Source organism: Sminthopsis crassicaudata, chromosome 3 (genome assembly GCF_048593235.1).
Source record: "Sminthopsis crassicaudata isolate SCR6 chromosome 3, ASM4859323v1, whole genome shotgun sequence".
Classification (NCBI taxonomy): domain Eukaryota; kingdom Metazoa; phylum Chordata; class Mammalia; order Dasyuromorphia; family Dasyuridae; genus Sminthopsis; species Sminthopsis crassicaudata.
Window position 1 is genome coordinate 596,943,159 of NC_133619.1, and position 19,391 is coordinate 596,962,549.

At 39.4% G+C, this 19,391-nt stretch overlaps 1 protein-coding gene across 5 annotated transcripts in view; it reads right to left on the reverse strand.

Moving 5' to 3' along the window:
• HIVEP3 (HIVEP zinc finger 3) overlaps positions 1-19,391 on the reverse strand; it is a 617,086-nt gene that overhangs the window by 331,416 nt on the left and 266,279 nt on the right. The window lies entirely within an intron of this gene.

A 19,391-nucleotide genomic window follows, 5' to 3' on the forward strand; every position in this document is an offset into this window, starting at 1 on the left:
CTTAGCAGAGTCTGGATGATGACTATTTGTCACGTGTGTTATAGCAGCACTTCCTCTGGGACAAGGGATGGACAAGATGACCACTGAGGTCCTTTCAGCTCTCAGGTTCGATAATTCTGAAATACCAAAGCATACCACCTAGAAACTGCCATTCACCTGAATGTGGATCAAAGCACAGTATTTTCACCTTCTTGTTGTTTATTTGCTTGTGTTTTTTTCCTTTTTTTTTTCCTTTGATCTTATTTTCTTGCTCAGCATGATGAATATGGAAATATGTTTAGAAGAATTGCACATGTTTAATCTATATCAGATTGCTTGCTATCTTGGGGAGGAGAAAAGGGGGAGAAAGGGACAAAATTTTGGAACACAAGGTTTTGCAAAGGTGAATATTGAAAACTATCTTTGCATGTATTTGGAAAAAATAAAATACTATTTAAATTTTTTAAAAAAGCATATCACTTCCTGATAGAAAGGTAATGGACTCAGGGTGTAAATTGAGATCGATATTTTTGGGTTACAGCCAATGGGAATTTGTTTTATCGACATTGCATATTTGTTATGTGTTTTGCTTTGCTTTGCTTTTCCACTCAATGTCAGGAAGGGAGAGAGAGAAGCAAGAGAAAAAAAAAAGGTTTTTTATAAAGTAGAAATTTTTAAAAAGAATAAAAAATTAAAGAAATCTAAAAAAAAAATCAAAGCATTTTTTCATAACAATTAACAATTCGCAAAGCATTTTACTCACAATGGCCTCCATTGTGATATCCCCATTTTCTTGGGGTGGGGTACAGAAATTTTCACACTGGGAGACATCTCCTAGTAGAGAAAATTTAATTAAGCAATTCATCTAGGTTTCACTTTGAATCATAGAGCTGAAAGATCTCTAATCTAGTCTAACTAACCCTCCCATTTTACAGATGAGGAAATTTGAGATCTAAGAAATAAATGACTTGCCTATGAACACATAGGTAGTAAATGGCAGAGGTGAGATTTGAATATCGATCTTCTGACTCCAAATCTTTTTTTTTTGTACCAAGCTATCTTACAGGGCTGCCTCCACAGTCACACAGCAACCACATGTTACAGGCAGGATGTAAATCTTCTGATGCTAAAACTCTCTTTGATCCTCTGCATCATCTGCCACTCATCTCAGCCTTAAATACAAGGAAACAGATTCAAAAAAAAATCTGCCTGAGGTCACACAGTAAACAGCCACAGACTTGAACCTGGCCCCTCTGATTTTACTGCACTGAACTGCCTCATATGTGGAGAGTTTCTGCCAATTCTTCTCTCCCTCTTCCTGCCTGCCCCCCCTCCTATCCCAAATGCTTTTTACTCCTCACACTCAAGAGTCATTGGTGATCCAGGGATGACCTCGGGGGACGAAAGAAGAATTCTGCCTCTGTTGCACATTCCTTCCTCAGCCTTTGGGAAAGTCCACAAAGGCAGCCAATTCCACTCACTCTGTGGGTGGGTGTTGAGGCAGGAACATTTGTTTAAATGCAAGGACTCTCCCTTCAAAGGTTCTGGGAGCACTGAAGCTCTGCCTTCTAAACCCAGAGTTTTGTCCTAGACTTCAAGAGGAACTTGGGATTCCATCCTCTTATTCCAATGAGAAATATACGAATCCCTAAACCACACCTAGGTTCTTAAATCAGGATTTCATGTCTCTCAGTGTTTTGATTTTTCAAAGAAAGATGGTCTGCTTCAGTGGAAGAAGGAGTTAGGACAAGGTGGGATACAAGATACACGACAGCTGTGGGAACATGGATAATTACTCATTAATTTCTCAGTGCTCCAGGAAATCAAAACTCTAAGTTTCAGATGAGTGGCTAATCTGCAGAGGGAAGAAAGTTTCCATACCATGAATTCCTCACAATGCACTCATTATGTCTCAAACTCCACCCCCTTCCCTCAAACAAACAAATTACTTGGTAGAATCTAAATATGGACTTAGGAAGTTACAGTTATTGTTAATTGTAGAGTAGGTTCCATTACTATAACTGAAGTTAAAGTACCTGTCTAATAGTTTTCCCTAATCCCAATCTTATCTGCCTCAAATGTAATACTGTTCTCAGTTACCTTGCTTCTTACTGTCATTTTTGCTTTTTAAAAATTTCTTAATAAAAGTATGATATTGAAGCAGCTAGGTGGCGCAGTGGATAGAGCACTAGCCCTAAAGTCAGGAGGACCTGAGTTCAAATGTGGTCTCAGACACTTAACACTTCCTAGCTGTGTGACCCTGGGCAAGTCACTTAACCCCAATTGCCTCAGCAAAAAAAGTAGGATATTATAGCACCATGGCAGTAGGTAATAATTATTTTGTGGTTGTTCAGTCATGGCTGATTCTTTGTGACCCCATATAAGGTTTTCTTGGCAAAGACACTGGAGTGGTTTGTCATTTAGTGCTCCAGCTCATTTTACAGATGAGGAAACTGAGGCAAATAGGATTAAATGACATGCTTAGGATCAGCTAGCTAGTGTATGAGGTCAGATTTGAACTCAGGAAGACAAGTCTTCCTAACTCCATGTCTAGATGTTTTGTGTACTATAGAGCTACCTAGCTGCCCAACAATAATGGTGACAAGCATTGATAGAGTTCTTTAAGGTTTGCGAAGTACTTTATGAATATTATCTCATCTTATCCTCACAACAACCTTAGGAAGGAGGTACTATTGTAATCCTCATTTTACAGATGAGGAAACTAAGGCACAAAAAGGTTAAATAACTTTCCTAGAATCACAAATCAAATTATTTGGGGCTAGATTTGAACTCAGGATTTCCTGACCTTTAAATCTAATACTCTATGTTCTGTGACACTTAACTGCAAGTAGTCAGACTCCATTTTCTAAACCCCCCCACACACATATTAGTATTAATTTTTTTATTTACATGTAAAAATGGTTTTCAACATTCACTTTTGTAAGATTTTGAGTTCTAAATTCTTCTTCTTCCCTTTCCTTCTTTCCCTTCTCCCCCAAACAGTAAGCAATCTGTTATAGGTTATATATATGTAATCATGTTAACATATTTCCACATTATTAGTCATATTGTAAAATAAGAATTAGAACAAAAGGGTAAAATCATAAAAAAGAAAAAACAAAGACAAAATGAAAATAGCCTGCTTCGATCTACATTCAGACTCCATAGTTCTCTGGAATTAGATAGTATTTTCCATCATGAGTTTTTTGGAATTATGTTGGATCATTGTATTGCTGAGAAAAACTAAGTCAATTGTAATTGATCATCACACTATGCTGATAACCTCATTTTTCAAATGAGAAAACTCAAGTATGGAAATAAATCCCCAGATATGAAGTCAGAGGATCTGAGTTCAAAACTTCTCTTGTCTACTTCCTTATTATTTGGGGGGTAAGTTATTTCTTCTCTTTGAGTTTTAGTTTCTTCCTTGGACAAAAATAAAGGCTTCTCAGTTTTGGTTCAGCTCTAAATTCTATTTGCTGAGAGTCACACAGCTGACTTGATAGTGCTGTTAGCTTCAGTTTGACAAATAGAGAAATTCAATTGGTATCATACCCTGGGAATGATTTTGGTGTTCCATTTACACCTGGGTCTCCCAAAGAAGAAGGATTTCAGATAAGTTGGCGCTGCATAGGGGCTGGAGCCCAACTGCCAAACTGATGTATTTTGTGTGGGAAAACATGAGTTACCTTCTATCTTGGGATAGATATATCAGATAAATTTGTACCTGCTCAGCTAGCTGGATAGGGGTAGGGATGGGGATCCTGAATATCCTTCCCTTTCTGTGTTTCTTTGGAGTAATCTTGGCTTCTGATCCTCTGAGAAAGGCAATCGGGAGTGTTTGCAGAAGCTCTCTGTTCTCCCATTATGACTGGGGGTACACCTTGGCTCAGAGTGTAGGCTGCTCTGGCATTTCTGAAAGGTGCTATAGATTCCAGACTAATAGTCAAGTGTCTGATGTTGATCTCTTCAATCAAGGGTGCAGGGGAGCCTGCATGGTTTGTGGGAAGAATGCTGATTTAGAAGCAAAGGCTCTGAATTTGAATCCTAGCCCCAGCTAACAACCATCACAACCACCACAATCAGCATTTATGTAGGAGTTTCTAATTGGCAAACATTTTTACATGTTATCTCAATTGATCCTCACATCAATCCTGGGTGGAAGCAATTATTCCATCTATTTTTAGAGAAGAGGGAACTGAGGTAAAGTGAGGATACAAGATGTATCCAGTATCATTAACTCAGCTGGTAAATTTCTAAGGAAGGATTCAAATTTAGGTTTCCCAGACTCTAAAGTGACCATACCACCCAGCTTCCTTTCCTATATCCCCAACTGTGGTCTTCCAAATCCAACAACCATTTATTCAGTACCAACTCTGCAAGGCCTGATGGTAGGCACCAGGCACACAAAAATGAAACAAAAATATTTCCCCTTTAGGAGCTTATTGTGGAGAGGGGTTGGAAGAGAGGGTGCAATATATAAATAGTAAGTATGTAAACGATCACTTGAAAAGGGGGAGGATATTTATAATTACATTGGTCTGGAAAGTTTCTCATAAAAGGGGATATGAGTTCAACCTCGAAGGCAGCCAGCTCCATCTTCACAACAGGTGAAGGTGAAGACCATTCATAGGGGGAGAGAAAGTATTTCATTCCTTTATGTTTTCAGTTTTTGCTTTTGTGAAATGAAGGGGATAAACCATGTGATCTTCAAGGTCTTTCAGCTCTAAAGTCTACGATCACATGACCCTGTCAAATGAGCAATGCACTTGTTGACAGGTATCATGCATGACAAAGTGCTAGAATCAGTATGTCCTGGTTCCCAGCTCAGGCTTCATTCCCTCCACCAGCCCCAACTCCATCATTATCTTTAGAAAAATGCCTCAATTTTGTGTTCTCTATTACTGTTGGGTTTTTATAACATGATGGTTTGTGGGATGATATCATTCCCCTACTTGGAGCATAAAAACAATTCTATTTTCAAATGAAGGTCAATAGGGCATATAAAAGAGAAAGACTACTTTCATTAGCCCAGATCCAAGGTATAAAATCATTCTGGCTGGGTCAGCAAGCCAAGTGGTTCCAAACTGGAAGCAATGTTACTAAAGCCCAAAACTTCAGTCCTTGACTCTTTGAGATCCCTAATACCCCTTGCTGTCAGATGTAAGAAAAGATGTCTTATAGAGGTAAAGATGTTGTCATTGGTTCATCAAGTGTTCCTAATGTTTTGAGTTTCAACTTAATAAAGAATGTCATTGAGGAAAAATTAATGACAAATGGAGGGAATGTGGGAAAACTGGAACACTATTACATTGGTGGTGGAGTTGTGAACTGACCCAACCATTCTGGAGAGCAATTTGGAACTATGCCCAAAGGGCTATCAAATTCTGCATACTCTTTGATCCAGCTGTGTTTCTACTGGGTCTGTATCCCAAAGAGATTATAAAAGGGGGAAAAGAGAACTACATATGCAAAAAATGTTTATGGCAGCCCTTCTTGTAGTGGAAAGGAACTGGAAACTGAGTGGATGCCCATCAATTGGAGAATGGCTGAATAAATTATGATATATGAATGTTATGGAATAATATTGTTCTGTAAGAAATGACCAGCAGGATGATTTCAGAGAGGCTTGGAAAGACTTACATGGACTGATGCTGAATGAAAGGAGCAGAACCAGGAGATCATTGTATACAGCAACAACATTATATGACAATCAGTTTTGATGGACAAGACTCTTTCCAACAATGACATGATTGGGGCCAGTTCTAATGATCTTATGATGTGGAGAACCATCTACACCCAGAGAGAACTGTGGGAACTGAGTCTGCACCACAACATAACATTCTCACTCTTTTTTTGTTGTTTGCTTGCATTTTGTTTCTCACTTTTTTCCTTTTTGAGCTAATTTTTCTTGTGCAGCAAGATAATTGTATAAATATGTATGCATATTTTGGATTTACCATATATTTTAACATGTTTGACATATATTGGATTGCTTACCATCTAGGGAAGGGGGTAGGAGAAGGAGAGAAAATTTGAAACACAAAGTTTTGCAAGGGTCAACGTTGAAAAATTATCTATCTGGACAGAAATAACTATACCCAGAGAAGGAACACTGGGAAGCGAATGTAAATTGTTAGCACTAATGTCTATCTACCCAGGTTACTTATACCTTCGGAAGCTAATAATTAATGTGCAACAAGAAAATGGTATTTACACACATATATTGTATCTAGGTTATATTGTAACACATGTAAAATGTATGGGATTACCTGCCATCGGGGGGGAGGGAGTGGAGGGAGGAGGGGATAATTTGGAAAAATGAATAAAAAAAAAAGAAAGAAAAATTATCTATCATGCATATGTTTTGAAAATGAAAAGCTTTAATAAAAAATAAAGAATGCCATTAAAGATATATATAAAAGTGATAAAGAAGACAAGCCAGATACATGGTGAAAGGAAGGGACAAAAAAATGAAGATCATGGCATCCTCTCAATGTCAACAACCAAGGAACTCCCCTTCCCCAACCCTGCATTATATTGGATAGACCCTTGTGATACACTTAAATGATATAACATGGGTCAGAGTCTAATGGGATGAGCCGGTAGGGATATCTCGCAGTTATCATCAGAGAGGGAAGATTTGTCTCAATGGAACCCCAAATCCAGTGCGATGTTTGAACTCAAGAGTCACTGATTCACTCATACTTTCTCATTCTTTTGGCCCCTTTGGGAATCACAGAATATATCTATCTGTCTGGAACTGTGGGTGCTTTCAATGACCATGGCTCAGAAGAGGACAGCTCTATCCACTCTCAAAACAGAACCTATGACCCTGAACACTAGGTCATCCCATCTTATCAAATGCTCCTGCTAAGCCCCTAGTTGCTCCAGCAAGGCTAGGGAGGTGGTGTGGGTTGCTAGGAATCTGCAAAGAAAGCCAGCCTATTGAAGTTATTAGAAAACCTTTCAGCTTCCCCAGAGCTATTATTTCGAGTCAAAGGCATGGACAGCAAATGCAGCTCCACAGGATGAGAAACACAAATTCAGAAATGTGTTCCTGCTGCTAGAGCAACAGCGGCAGATAAAGACATGACATAATTGGATGTATTTAAGAGATCTTTCCAGTTTGAAAAATATATGCCTCTTTTGATACAGTTTCTATATCAAATCATAAAGGAAAGAGGGGGTGCTGATGACTAATATCTGTTTTAGTGTCACTTCTTCAATGAGTCTATTATCACTTCAGTGTGGGCAACTACCTCCCTTGGAACAGTTTGCAATCCACCCATGCCTTCACATCCTGTGGGATCCCTGTCTCTATTCTTCCTCGGAGATGCTGTCCAACTTTCTCAAGACCTTCTCTGGAATCTTAATATTTGAGATCTATCCACTTTCCCACCCAGATGCCCCCTAGAATCTAGAATCACTACACAGCCCAAATATGTTCTCCCACAGAAGGGCATTGCCCAGGCTCTCCAGTCATTAGCCTCTCCATCTTGAAGTCACACTGCACTACTTTGTAAATAAATATCTGGCATTTTTCTTAACTATGGACATGATGTGTAATCCCTCCCCCACGAGCTGAGACTTTTTCATTTCTGTATTTGTCTCCCTCATACCTGGCATATAGTAGGAATTTAATAAAGATTTGCTGAATTGAATTCAACAATCTGCCAAGCAAAAGGCCCTATCTATTCAGGGCTGATATTCTCATGGCTTCAATTCAGCTCTCACACTTACAGTAGGAAGCCAGGGAAGAGGAGCAGGAGGAGGAAAAGAAGGAGGAGAAGTAACAACGGCAAACAAAGCCTCTGTGTGGCGGCCATGTTGGATGGAATGAAAACACTGCCAATACTGTTATTGGGGCCATCTGGGTTACAAGAGAGGTCTTCCAGCTTTATGACTGTTTTTAGCACATTATCACTGTCAGAGCTAGTATTCATATAGTGTCTTAAGGCTGCAAAGCACTTTACAAATATTGTTTCATTTTATCCTGACAACAACCTTGGAAGGTAGGTGCTATTATAGTTCTTATTTTACAGTTGAGGAAACCGAGGCAGGTGACAGTTAAGTAACTGGCCCAGAGTCATACAGCTATAAAGCATCTGAAGAAGGCTGGATTCAAACCCAGGTCTTCTTGAATCCAAGTATGGTTCTCTATCCACTGAACCAATTAGCTGTGGTTATTTGTATTTATAGTATATTTATAGTAAGGATATATGTTTGTTCCTTTGTGTGAGAGAGAGATAGAAAGACAGAGACAGAGACAGAGATAGAGAGACAAAGAAACATAGAGAGGCAGAGAGAGAAAAACAGAAATGAGGCAGACACAGACAGAGACAGAGATAGACAGAAATAGACAGAAAGACACAGAGAGACAGAGAGAAACACACAGAGAGAAAGACAGAAAGACAGACAGAGATAGAGAGAAAGACAGAGAGAAACAGAGAAACAGAGAAAAGAGAGAGAGAGAGAGAGAGAGAGAGAGAGAGAGAGAGAGAGAGAGAGATGGAGGGGGAAAGGAGAGGGGAAGGAGAAGGAAAGGGAGGAAGAAGGGGCTTGTAGTCAGGAAGACCCGAGTTCAAATCCAATTCCAGACATTTAAGTATGTGGCCCTGGGCAATTCACTTAACCTCTCTGCCTCAGTTTCCTTATCTATAAAATGGGGAAATAATAGCACCTTCCTCCCAGAATTGCTGTGAGAATAAAATGAAATAATATTTGTAAAGTTCCTTGGAAACTTTCAAGCACTACAGAAATGTTATCTACTATTCTCATTATAACAGTTGGATTTAAAATAATAATAATAATAATAACAGTACCAGCTTCATAGAGTTCCTGTGAGATTCTAAATGAGATCATAAATATAAATGTTTTACAAAACTTGAAGCACTATATAAATGTCAGTTATTATTATTATTATTTGTTGTTATTATGTATAATTGCTTCCCTAAGGAGCCACACTGAGTGCCTTTCCAGAACATTCTCTTAAAAACAAAATTAAGTAAAAACAAGTGGTCCATTTGTACTTGCTCTGTGTGATGGGTCTGACACTGTCCTCTGGAGCCTAACCCCACCTACCATGTTCTTTCTGAAAGGGCTTCAGTCATGGACAGTTTCCAGCTGACACTACTTGTTTCCTGCAGGGGAAACAGCTGTGTTTGTGCCGGGTTGTGATGGACATTTCCCAACCCAAGGGGCTGAATCCTGGCAAAAGACTCTGGGTTAGACTTGGAAACAGCCCAACTCAGATCCCTCCTTGGTTCTTTGCACCTATGTTTCATTCCCTTTCCCCCATTGCTCGAAAATATGGGGCTGATCTGGGCCATGGCATCTGGAGAAACTGCTCCATCCCTCTGTCCACAGCAGTCATGAGTTAGAACATGACAGGCAAGAAATGATGTTGGAGCAGAGTGACAGACTGTAAGAATCCAGACATCATGATGAAGGCAAAAAATAGGTTTAAGAGCAGTCTTAGAGTGGGAAAGAGGATAACAGATTGTATAGTCTATGGCTAGGGGAAAATTCAATCTTCCAATAGTAGCAATGCCTAATATAAAAGGGGCATTAAGTAATTTGAAAGGTTAATTAATAAAAATAATATTAATAAAGTACTAATCACTGGATTTATCACTCACTCTAAGGAAAAAGATGATTGGTAGATGTTCTTAAGATATAAACAAACAGGTTAAAAACTTAGAGAAATACTTTGGGAACAAGCAAGCAACTCCCTAAGCAACAGTAAAGTTTGACAGTTTTATTTCACTGGATTTGTCAAATGTAACTCAAAAGTGAGTTATTTCTGGATGGAACCTATATGACAGATAAAATCCAAGAAAGGAATCAAAAGGCCCTCCATGAGTGACATCCACATAAGCTCAACCAAGAACAGATCAGCATAAGGGAAAACAAGTGACTGAGTTATGTGGATTGTTTACAGAAATGGAAGGATTTATGAAAGCAGTTCAGCACCAGATTGGCCATTGTCAAGAGAAATTACAGAAACATTATCTTTATGGAGCCTAGAATTCTTCATCAAACCTGCTTTTGTAAGGAAAAGGTTGCAACTATGTAACACATCATTACAAAAAAAATCACCGACTTTGAAATACCTAGAAAGACATGATCAGGGGGCCAGAATTATGTATCAGAAGCTAAATATGCCCTTGAGAAACAAACATGATGTAGATCCCACACACCCCAAACAATCATTGAGAATTCAGCAAAACGCACTAGAATCAGAATAGTATCCTAAATGAAACCGTTGCCCCAAATCACCCAGAAATGACATTGTTTTATAAAAAATTCAAGAATGGTATTTTAAATAATAGTCCTGATACCAAATATTCATAATATCCAGCTTTCAAAATATAAAGATCTAGCAGAGTGATGGACTTGAACATAGGACTTGGAGTGAGGAAGATCTGGGAGTTTAAACCCAGAACACTAGCAATATTACTCTCAGCAAATCATTTGATTTCTCTAATTTTTCCTCATCTGTAACTTGAAATTTTACCTAAACTGGCCTAGTAAGCGTTATAACTCTGCACTGAGGTTGTCCCTCATGCCTGGAATGCTTGATCCCTTTACCCTCTGCCTCATATATCAGTTTCCTTCAAGCCTCAGTAAAAATGCCTCTTCCTAATATAAAGCCTTTTTCTGATCACCTCATTTAGAACCCTCCCCCATTATTATTTTGTACTTAAACCAGTGACTGAGTGTAGTTGTTTAATTAATGTTCTTTGAATTGAACTAAAATTAGATAACTAGATAACACAATAGATAGAGTACTAGATATTGGGTCTGAGAGATATGAATTCAAATCCAGTCTCAGATATTTACAAGCAGTGACACCCTAGATAAATCACTTAACTGCCATCCTTTTCAGCTTCTTCAGTTGAAAAATGGAGATAAAAATAACACCTACTTTTAGGGTTATTGTGAGGTTCAAATGAGATTACATTTGTAAAGTGCTTTTCAAACTAAAGCACCAGGAAGAATACTATCTAAGGTGATGAAAACAAAAGGTCAAAAGAACTAAGAATGAAAAGCCTGGAGAAGAAACAAGGAAGAAAGGACAAGATAGGTATCTTCAACCTACCTGTCTGATGGGCTGTCCTATGGAAGCAACAAAAGATTTATTCTGTATGGAACAGAACCTAGAGCATTGGGAGTCAGATTAAAGATTGATGTCAGGAAAAAATTCCTCATAATGGGAGCTTTCCAAAAGTGGGAGGGACTGCCTCAGGAGGGAGAGAGTTCTGCCCTGTTGGAGATCTTCAAGCAAAAGCTGGATGTCTACTTATTAGTATGACCAACTTGGAAATAAGCTGTTAGGAATGTTACAGATAGTCTTCTATTTCAACTATTGGCTGGCCACCAGGGGACCCCTCTGATTCTGAAATTCTGGGATAGACACTGAGAAAAACAAGAAGGCAAATCTAAACAGAGAGAAATACAGGTGGGTTAGCACTTGAGTTAGTTTCAGAGATCAGATCACTCATTATCTCCCACTTTCTTTGTTCATGGGAAGATAAACCCCTGTTCACAGTTCCCCAAATGTTCTATGTCAATAGGGCAAGCATTTTTTAAATTAAGTAATGGCTAAATTTAAAGCATTGGGCTAGGTACTAAGACTGTAGGGAAAATGCTAAGCAGTTCTTGCCTTTGAGGGTAGGCTCTAAATGAGAAAGCCAAAGTAACCTTCCTGTTCTATCACAGACTAAGAGTAGGAATGAGGCTCAGAGATAATCTGCTTTGGATCCCTCATTTTAAAGGGGGTAAAATGATACCAAGTGGGATTTGAACCAGGTCCTCAGGCCCTAGAGTCAGTGTTGCATCTTATGCCAAGTGTTTCAGCCCATCGAGCAAACTTACCTTTTAAAACAAACAAGTATCTATTCCTTGAGTTTTGTCTAGCTTTCTATAGGAAGGTGACTACTCCGCTACAACCTGTAACAAAGTACTGTCTTCAGTACTGGCTAATGCATTTTTGCAAGAACATGATAAAATGGAAAGTATCAAGAAAGGGTCAACCAGGATAGGGAAGAGCACCCAGACCAAGGCATAAGTGGATTATTTGAAAGAGGTAGATATGTTGATCCTGAAGCTTTGCCAGGAAGACTAATTACATCATGTGTTATTGTGATGTTGAAAGACGGTAAAGGATATAAAGTGCTTTGAAAATCTTAAAATTCTATCTACAAGTCACCTGTTGTATCTTGTTGTAGATAAAGAAGTGTGATAGGAATCTTGGATTTGAAGTCAAAGGATGATGGTTTAGCCCCCCCAAACCTGCTTGGAATCCTAGGTTTGATCATTTCCTAAGTGGGACCCTCCTGGGACCTTGGTTTCTTCATTTATGAAGTGAAGAGGCTGGGCTAAATAACCTCTAAGGTTATTTAACTAACTTCCAACCTCCAAATCTATAATCCTATAAGCTTATAGATTAACTGAAGCAAGATGGGGTAGAAGATGGATTAGGCTAGTGCTCTTTCATGACCCAAAGGCAAACCTTGGGGACAAATGGGCATGGGAACAGAGCTTGGATCAATGACTGAATGCAAAAGCACTTATTACACATTCATTATAAGCCAGGCAAAGTGCTAAACCCTGGTGATAGAAAAATAAGTAAGAAGGGAACTTCTTACTTTCAAAATTTATACGTTTTGATAAGGGGGGGGATATAGCACAGAAAACGGAACAAGAGTTGGAAAATGTTGAGAGTGTGGAAGTGGGAAAAATAGGAAGGAAGGAGCAGTAGCTGCAAAATGATATGGTGGGTCTGGGACCAAGCAAAATAGGTAGGTGAAATAGAGGTCTTTCTAATAATCAAAACCAGATAAAAGTCAAAGAGAATCAGCTCAGCTAGGTGGCGCAGTGGATAGAGCACCAGCCCTGAAGTCAGGAGGACCTGAGTTGAAATCTGGTCTCAGACACTTAACACTTCCTAGCTGTGTGACCCTGGGCAAGTCACTTAACTCTAATTGCCTTAGCAAAAAAAAAAAAAAAAAAAAAAAAGTCAAAGAGAATGACACAAGATGCAATGATTTCCAAATGGCAACTGGATGACTCCTTACTTAAGGCTATGCTGGAAGAGCTTTCTGAACAAGTATGAATTGAAACAGGAGCCCCCCAAAGGTCCTCTCCTGCTTTGAGATCCTGAAAACTGTAGTTCTCCACAATTCCTGGTTCTTCACTTTGGCATGGTCTCCAGATGACACTGCCAATGCTACAAATGCCTTTTTAAAGTTCAAGATCCCACTACTGACTGAATCATCTCAATGAGGAACAGGGAACCTGGGAAATTGGGCTCATGTCACTCAGGCTTAAACATTAATGGAAGGCAGCATGGCACAATGGAAAAAACATTGGCTCTTGTGCCAGAAGACCTGAGTTCAAATATCATTTCTGGTACTGTTCAGGTGACCTCAATTGGACAAGTCACTTGACTTCCTTGGGTCTCAGTTCTTTCATCTGTAAAATGAGGAAATTCGACTCTGAAGTCCTTTCCAGCTCTAGATCTACAATTCCATTATGATGTGATTCGGAGAAGAAAACGACATGAAAAGTCATTAAAGACCAGCAGCTTCCATCTCTTGATTTTGTAGGATGAGAAACCCTTGTCAAAATCAAATTCATTTCACTACCTGTCCTACAATGAGTTGATTACTAGCACCCATTGACTGATAAAATACACAATGACACAAAGCTTCTATGAATTCAGAGATCTTTGAAAGTAAATTTCTATCACTTAACTTGCACCTACTATACGTGAGACAATCAACCTGAGACCTGTTGAAGACCTTAGCTTAAAAAGGCCAAGGTCTCTCACTGCATCTAAGGCAATCGCCAGTCATCCTGATCTATATCTGGCCATAGACCCAGAGGGGTTCCAGAGGGAAAAGTGAGCCAGGTGAATTTTCACAGCCCCCCCTCACTGAAATCCAATTCACTTGTATGTCATCCCCTCCCTAATGTCATGATCCTCTTTAAGTATGAAGGACAAACAGCAACATGAGACAGTTATTTATTCTGCCTCCAGAGAGTGTGTTTGATTATGATTTCATTAACTAGATAGGGCTAGGGCATTTTGAAGAAATGTTTAGTTTATATATCTATTTTACATATATCCTGGGTCATGTAATATCTTCTCAGGTAAAAAAGGGTCACAAGTAGAAAAAGTTTAAGCTCTGCTCTAGGGAAGCTAAATGGTGTAGTGGATATGCTGGAAGACTCCCTTCTTCTGAGGACTCAGTTTCATCCTCCATAAAATGGGGATAATAATGCTAGGAAGACTAATTACATCATGTGCTATTGTGAGGGTTGAAAGAAGATAAAAGATTTAAAAGTATTTTGAAAATCTTAAAGTCCTACCTACAAGTCAGCTATTCTTGTTTTTGTTGTTGTTTTGTTATTGTCATTATTATAACCAGAACATTCACATAGAGTTGAAAGAGAAGGGTAGGTACAGTTTTGTTCCTGTTCTATTATTTCATCAGTATAGAAAAATACCCTTTACCAATGCAGGTCAGCAATCTCCTGGCATCCTTTGATCTTAGAGAGCTGACTAGATCAGAGCTGCTTTGTTTTTTGTTTGTTTGTTTATAAGGTAATTGGGGGTTAAGTGACTTACCTAGAGCTAGTGTCTGGGGCTGGATTTGAAATCAGGTCCTCCTAACTCCAGAGCCAGTGCTCTATCCACTTGGGGACAAATAGGCATGGGAACAGAGCTTGGATCTAGTCCATCTAGTCCAGAGATCATCTAGTCCACTGGCTTCATTTTCCAGAGGGAAAATCAAAACCCAAAGATGAAATGAGATTTGTTCAAGTTTATATAGCAAGTAAATGGCAGAACTGCAATTCAAACTCAAGTCTCTTAAGTCTAGAGATTAGGATTCTTACTATATTTGTGAGGTCCCTGAATGCCAAGGAAAAGCATAAAAAGATGAGTGTGTATGTGTGTGTGTGTGTGTGTGTGTGTGTGTGTATGTGTGTGTGTGTGTGTGTGTGTGTGTGTGTGTGTGTGTATCCAAGAATAGCTGTGTCTTTTACTGGTGGTCAGATGAATCCATATTGGCTCTGCAATGAAGGGTTCACAAAGGCTCAGGATCACAGCTTTCCAGTTGGAAAAGACTCTTTGTTCTTGGATTGACAGGAGGCTAGGGAGTTGAGGCAATGTCTTCACTCCAGGTCTCACTGTCAGTCCTCAAGCAAATTCCTAGAAATGAACTAGAGTTGCCCAGGCTGTGGGCATCAATGGAAAAATCTCGACCATGAGGCTTGGCAACAAAGCCATCCAGAGAGTATGCCAGAAACCAAATCAAGAAAGTTTTCAGCCTCTGCCTGGATCAGGCAAGCCAAAAAACCAAGGAGGCTTTCAAAGGCATTTCACAAAGTACTCTCTCAAAACAGGGAGCCTGTCCTGGCTACGGCCACTGAAAACAATGCTCACTTCCCTAGCTTTGCAGTTCCATTCAGTAAGGACTTATTAAGTGTTTTTTTCTTTGCTCAACCTTGTACCGAGGAACTCAAAAGGCCCACTGACATCCCTGCTGAATCCCTGGCCCCTGGGAAAGAATGGGGCTAACTGGTGAATAGGGATAATTAATAAGGCCCAGAGGAAAGAAACCTACTGGGGAAATAGGATGTGGTCCAAATCTATACCAAAGGATAAAGAAGACGCTAGACTGAGCTCACAAAGGACCTGAATGCCAACAACTCAGCCACAGGTAGGAAAGTAGTTCTCAGCAGCAGTCCAAAGCTGAAGAAGGGGGACAGTGCAGAATTTCTTGTCATCATAGTTAATGTAGAGGAGATAATGGCTCATCTTACTGCAATTCTCCATTCAAGCCAGAATTTTTAAGGCAGCCATGCACTAGCCAAGCAAGCTCCCTTCTCATTCTATTGCATGGTTGTTGCCAAGGGCCATCAACAGGACTCACAATTACCACAAACTCAGGAAATAATCAGACAGAAGATCCTAGGAACAGGGATCGCAATTCCAGGGAAAAAGGAAGAAATGAACTGCAATGTTTATAGCCCTTTCTCTCCAAGCATATCGCAGTCCCCAGAGGGGAGGAAGCCTAGGAGAATGGAAAGAACCCTAAACTCAGGGGACCTGGATTCAAAGTCCATCTCCACTGGATCTTAGGAAAATTGCTTACCTTCCCATAATATAATTTCCTCATTTTGAAATAAATTGATTGTATTGCATTTCAACCAGCAGTTACTGTGTGTGCCAGTCATTGTGCTTAAGTCTGGGGATACAAGAGCAAAATCAAACTGTCCCTGATCTCAAGGAACTTGCAGTCTACTGAAAAGATGTAACATATGTAAATAAGCAAATAGAAAATATACAAAAACAAAGTGATTTCAGGAAGGGGAAGGAAGCATTAAGCACCAGGAAAAGAAGGCAGCAGGAAAAATCTTTTGAGGGGAAGGGCCCCCTGAACCAAAAGGAAAAACAACAATTTAGACATTGGTGATGAATCTAGATGATCTCCATAGAACACAACTTGATCCTGGGATTCATGTCTCAGGGGACAGAGAATAAGGGAAAACAGGAGACCGTAAAAAGAATTCAGTGCCAGGATGAACCATACCAATGGTGCAAGCTTTGAGTCAGGAAGAGGAGGTATTGACATGAGCTGGAATGATGAAACACAAGAAAGGCAAATTGGGTCCACTCCTGTTTAGATGCCAAGGCCAGACTCAAAGTGCAAACAGTACAGGACCAAGATTATTAAAGCCAGAGGGGGAGTTCAATGAGCATCGCTGGGAGGAAGCAAATTAAACAGAATAAAAACTAAAATCAGGAACATAGATCAGTCAGGTCAGGGTATATGAAACCTCAAACAAAGCAGGCCAAGAAATAAACATGGAACTAGCAGATATGAGGGTTCCCTGGATTTCTAAATCCTTGTTCTCCTTGGGCCAGCTAAGCTCTTTGTGCATAGGATGGCTCCATGTCCAGGGTCTTGACACTGAATTTTGTTTTATAGAGGAGATAGGCCCAGAGCTGGGCTTTGAGATGGGAGGAAGATACTAACAAAAGCAATGTGGTGTACAGGAAAGAATTCTAGGTTTGGGTCAGGAAATCCAGATCTGAGTTCCAGACTACTTACTGACTGTGTAATCTTAAGTGAGTCATGTTTATTCTTCAGGCCATTTTTCTCCTCTATGAATGTCAGATAGATGCATTTTAAATGTAAAGCAAAGCACTTTACAAATATTATTTCATTTTGTCCTCATAGCAATCCTTATAAATGCTTTTATTATCCCTTCGATAGAAGAAAAAGAACAAAAGTAGAAGAGGTGGAAGGAAGGAGAGGAGGAAAAAGAAGAGGAGGAGGAAAAAAGTAAGAGGAGAAAGAGGAAAAGCAAGAGGAAGAGCTCACCAGACTTGAGGAAAATTTATGTAAAGGCATGGAATACAAAAAGTCATAGCAATGTGTGGAAAGAGAGTTGGAAGCTAGATGGAGAAGGCACATAATGGCCAAATAGAGTAGTTTAGGTTTTCCCCTAATGCCCATAGGGAGCCACTGAAGCTTTTTGTGCTGTGGAGTGACATGGTTAGACCAGTATCTGTATACTTCAGCAGCTGTCTCATTATAAATTCACATGAAATAGGGCTTCTCCCACTTGAATGTTCTTTAGCATTTCAAGTGGCTTGTTTGATTTCCAGCCCTAACGACAAACAAGTTTCCAAAGAAAGTGATTTATCTTCTATATGGTATCATTTAATTGACAAACATTTATTAAATACCCTCTAATAGGTAGATTATTCTGTTATCTATTGGTTTATATGCAAAGCTGAAGGAGATATGGAGAGGACCAGTGGGGAGAAGGAAGGTAATAACTGATTGATTGGATGTGATGAAATTACAGAAATGATGAGATGTGGCTCTTCGTTTGCAGGCCTTTCAGATGTGTATCCCCAAACAATCAGGCCATACTCACTGGCTCCTTGATGATTAGGACATAGGGAACTTTAGAAGATTGATTGAGATTTAAGGGAATAGATTCTGATAGGAGAAATTGCCCCTCCCTAGGATATATATAAGTAAGTTGTGAGACAATTAGGGTGTGTTTGTTTTTTCTTGTTCATGTTCTCAGACTTAGAGAAGATAGACAAGATCTCTGCAGCATGGACCCAAGCCCATTTGCTGTTGCTTCCACCCAAGGTAATTCTTGGCAGTAGTATATGAAAAATGCTTCCTTTTGGCCTGGATGATCAAAAGAAGAAAACAAACAAACAAACTTGTGTCCATGCACAATTTGCACCCTGAAAGAGCTGGTCATGGCAACTCTTGGCAGAAGAAACACATGGCAAGCTGTGTGTGTTTGCCCAGGTGGCCGGAGAGGGGAGTTCCTGGACCTCAAATTCCTGACTGGCTTCTGTCTTTTTGTTTTGATTTCTGAGCACAAGCCAAAAGATAGAAGACCTGAGAATGGACTTTCCCAGCTCAAGGGTTGGTGGCAACCAGCGATTTCCTGCAAAAGCACATGGCAGAAACAGACATGTGCAAGTTCACTTGGCCAACAGGGGAATTCCAGCTTTGGGAGATGCCTTGTGGGTAACCTCAAATTTTCAAGTTTCAAAGTTTAAGGGTTGTAGATCTTTTAAAAAGAAAGGGGGATTTCCAGATATTGTATGCTCTTTGGAGAAAGATTGCCTGCTTCAAGAGAAAAACCAATGAATGTTACCCAGAGAAGACAGGCCTTATGGGAAGGGGCTTGCTCATCCAGAAGCGCCCAAAAATCTGTTTACCTTCTAGAGGGCATTTAACTGCAAATTATTAATCTTGAAGATGGGGTAGAGAGAAGAGTACTACTATATATATGAATCTATGGGAAAGAAGTATTCAACAGAATGACAAAGAATTTGCCCAATGACAACTCCAGTTTCAATTCCCTTCCAGAGGAATATGATGGACTATTTAGTTTCTTTATATATTTCTATATGCAGTTCTGGGCTCCTCTGAATCTTTTGCATCTTATGATTTTTATTTTCTGGCCTTTTGAGATAATGATGAAAATATAATAGCTAGCATTTCTATTCACCTTAAGATTTACAAAGAACTTTACAAATACTGTCTTATTTTAGCTTTACAACAACTCTGTAAGGTAAGTGATATTCTTAATTTAATTTTACAAATGAGGGAACTGAGGCTGAGGTAAAGTTATTTGTCCAGGATTAAGGATTAGCAAGATTCAAATTCAAGTTTTCTGACTCTAAATGCAATGAATTCATCCACTATATCACCTACCTACCTGTGAGGTTGGTCTGTATTTTATATGAAACTAAGGCCATTCAGTGAGGGGTTCAATGAGTTGCCAGGGACCAAACAACTAGTGTCAGGGGAAAAATTTGAATCTGTATCAGATATAGAGTTTAAAGTCCAGGT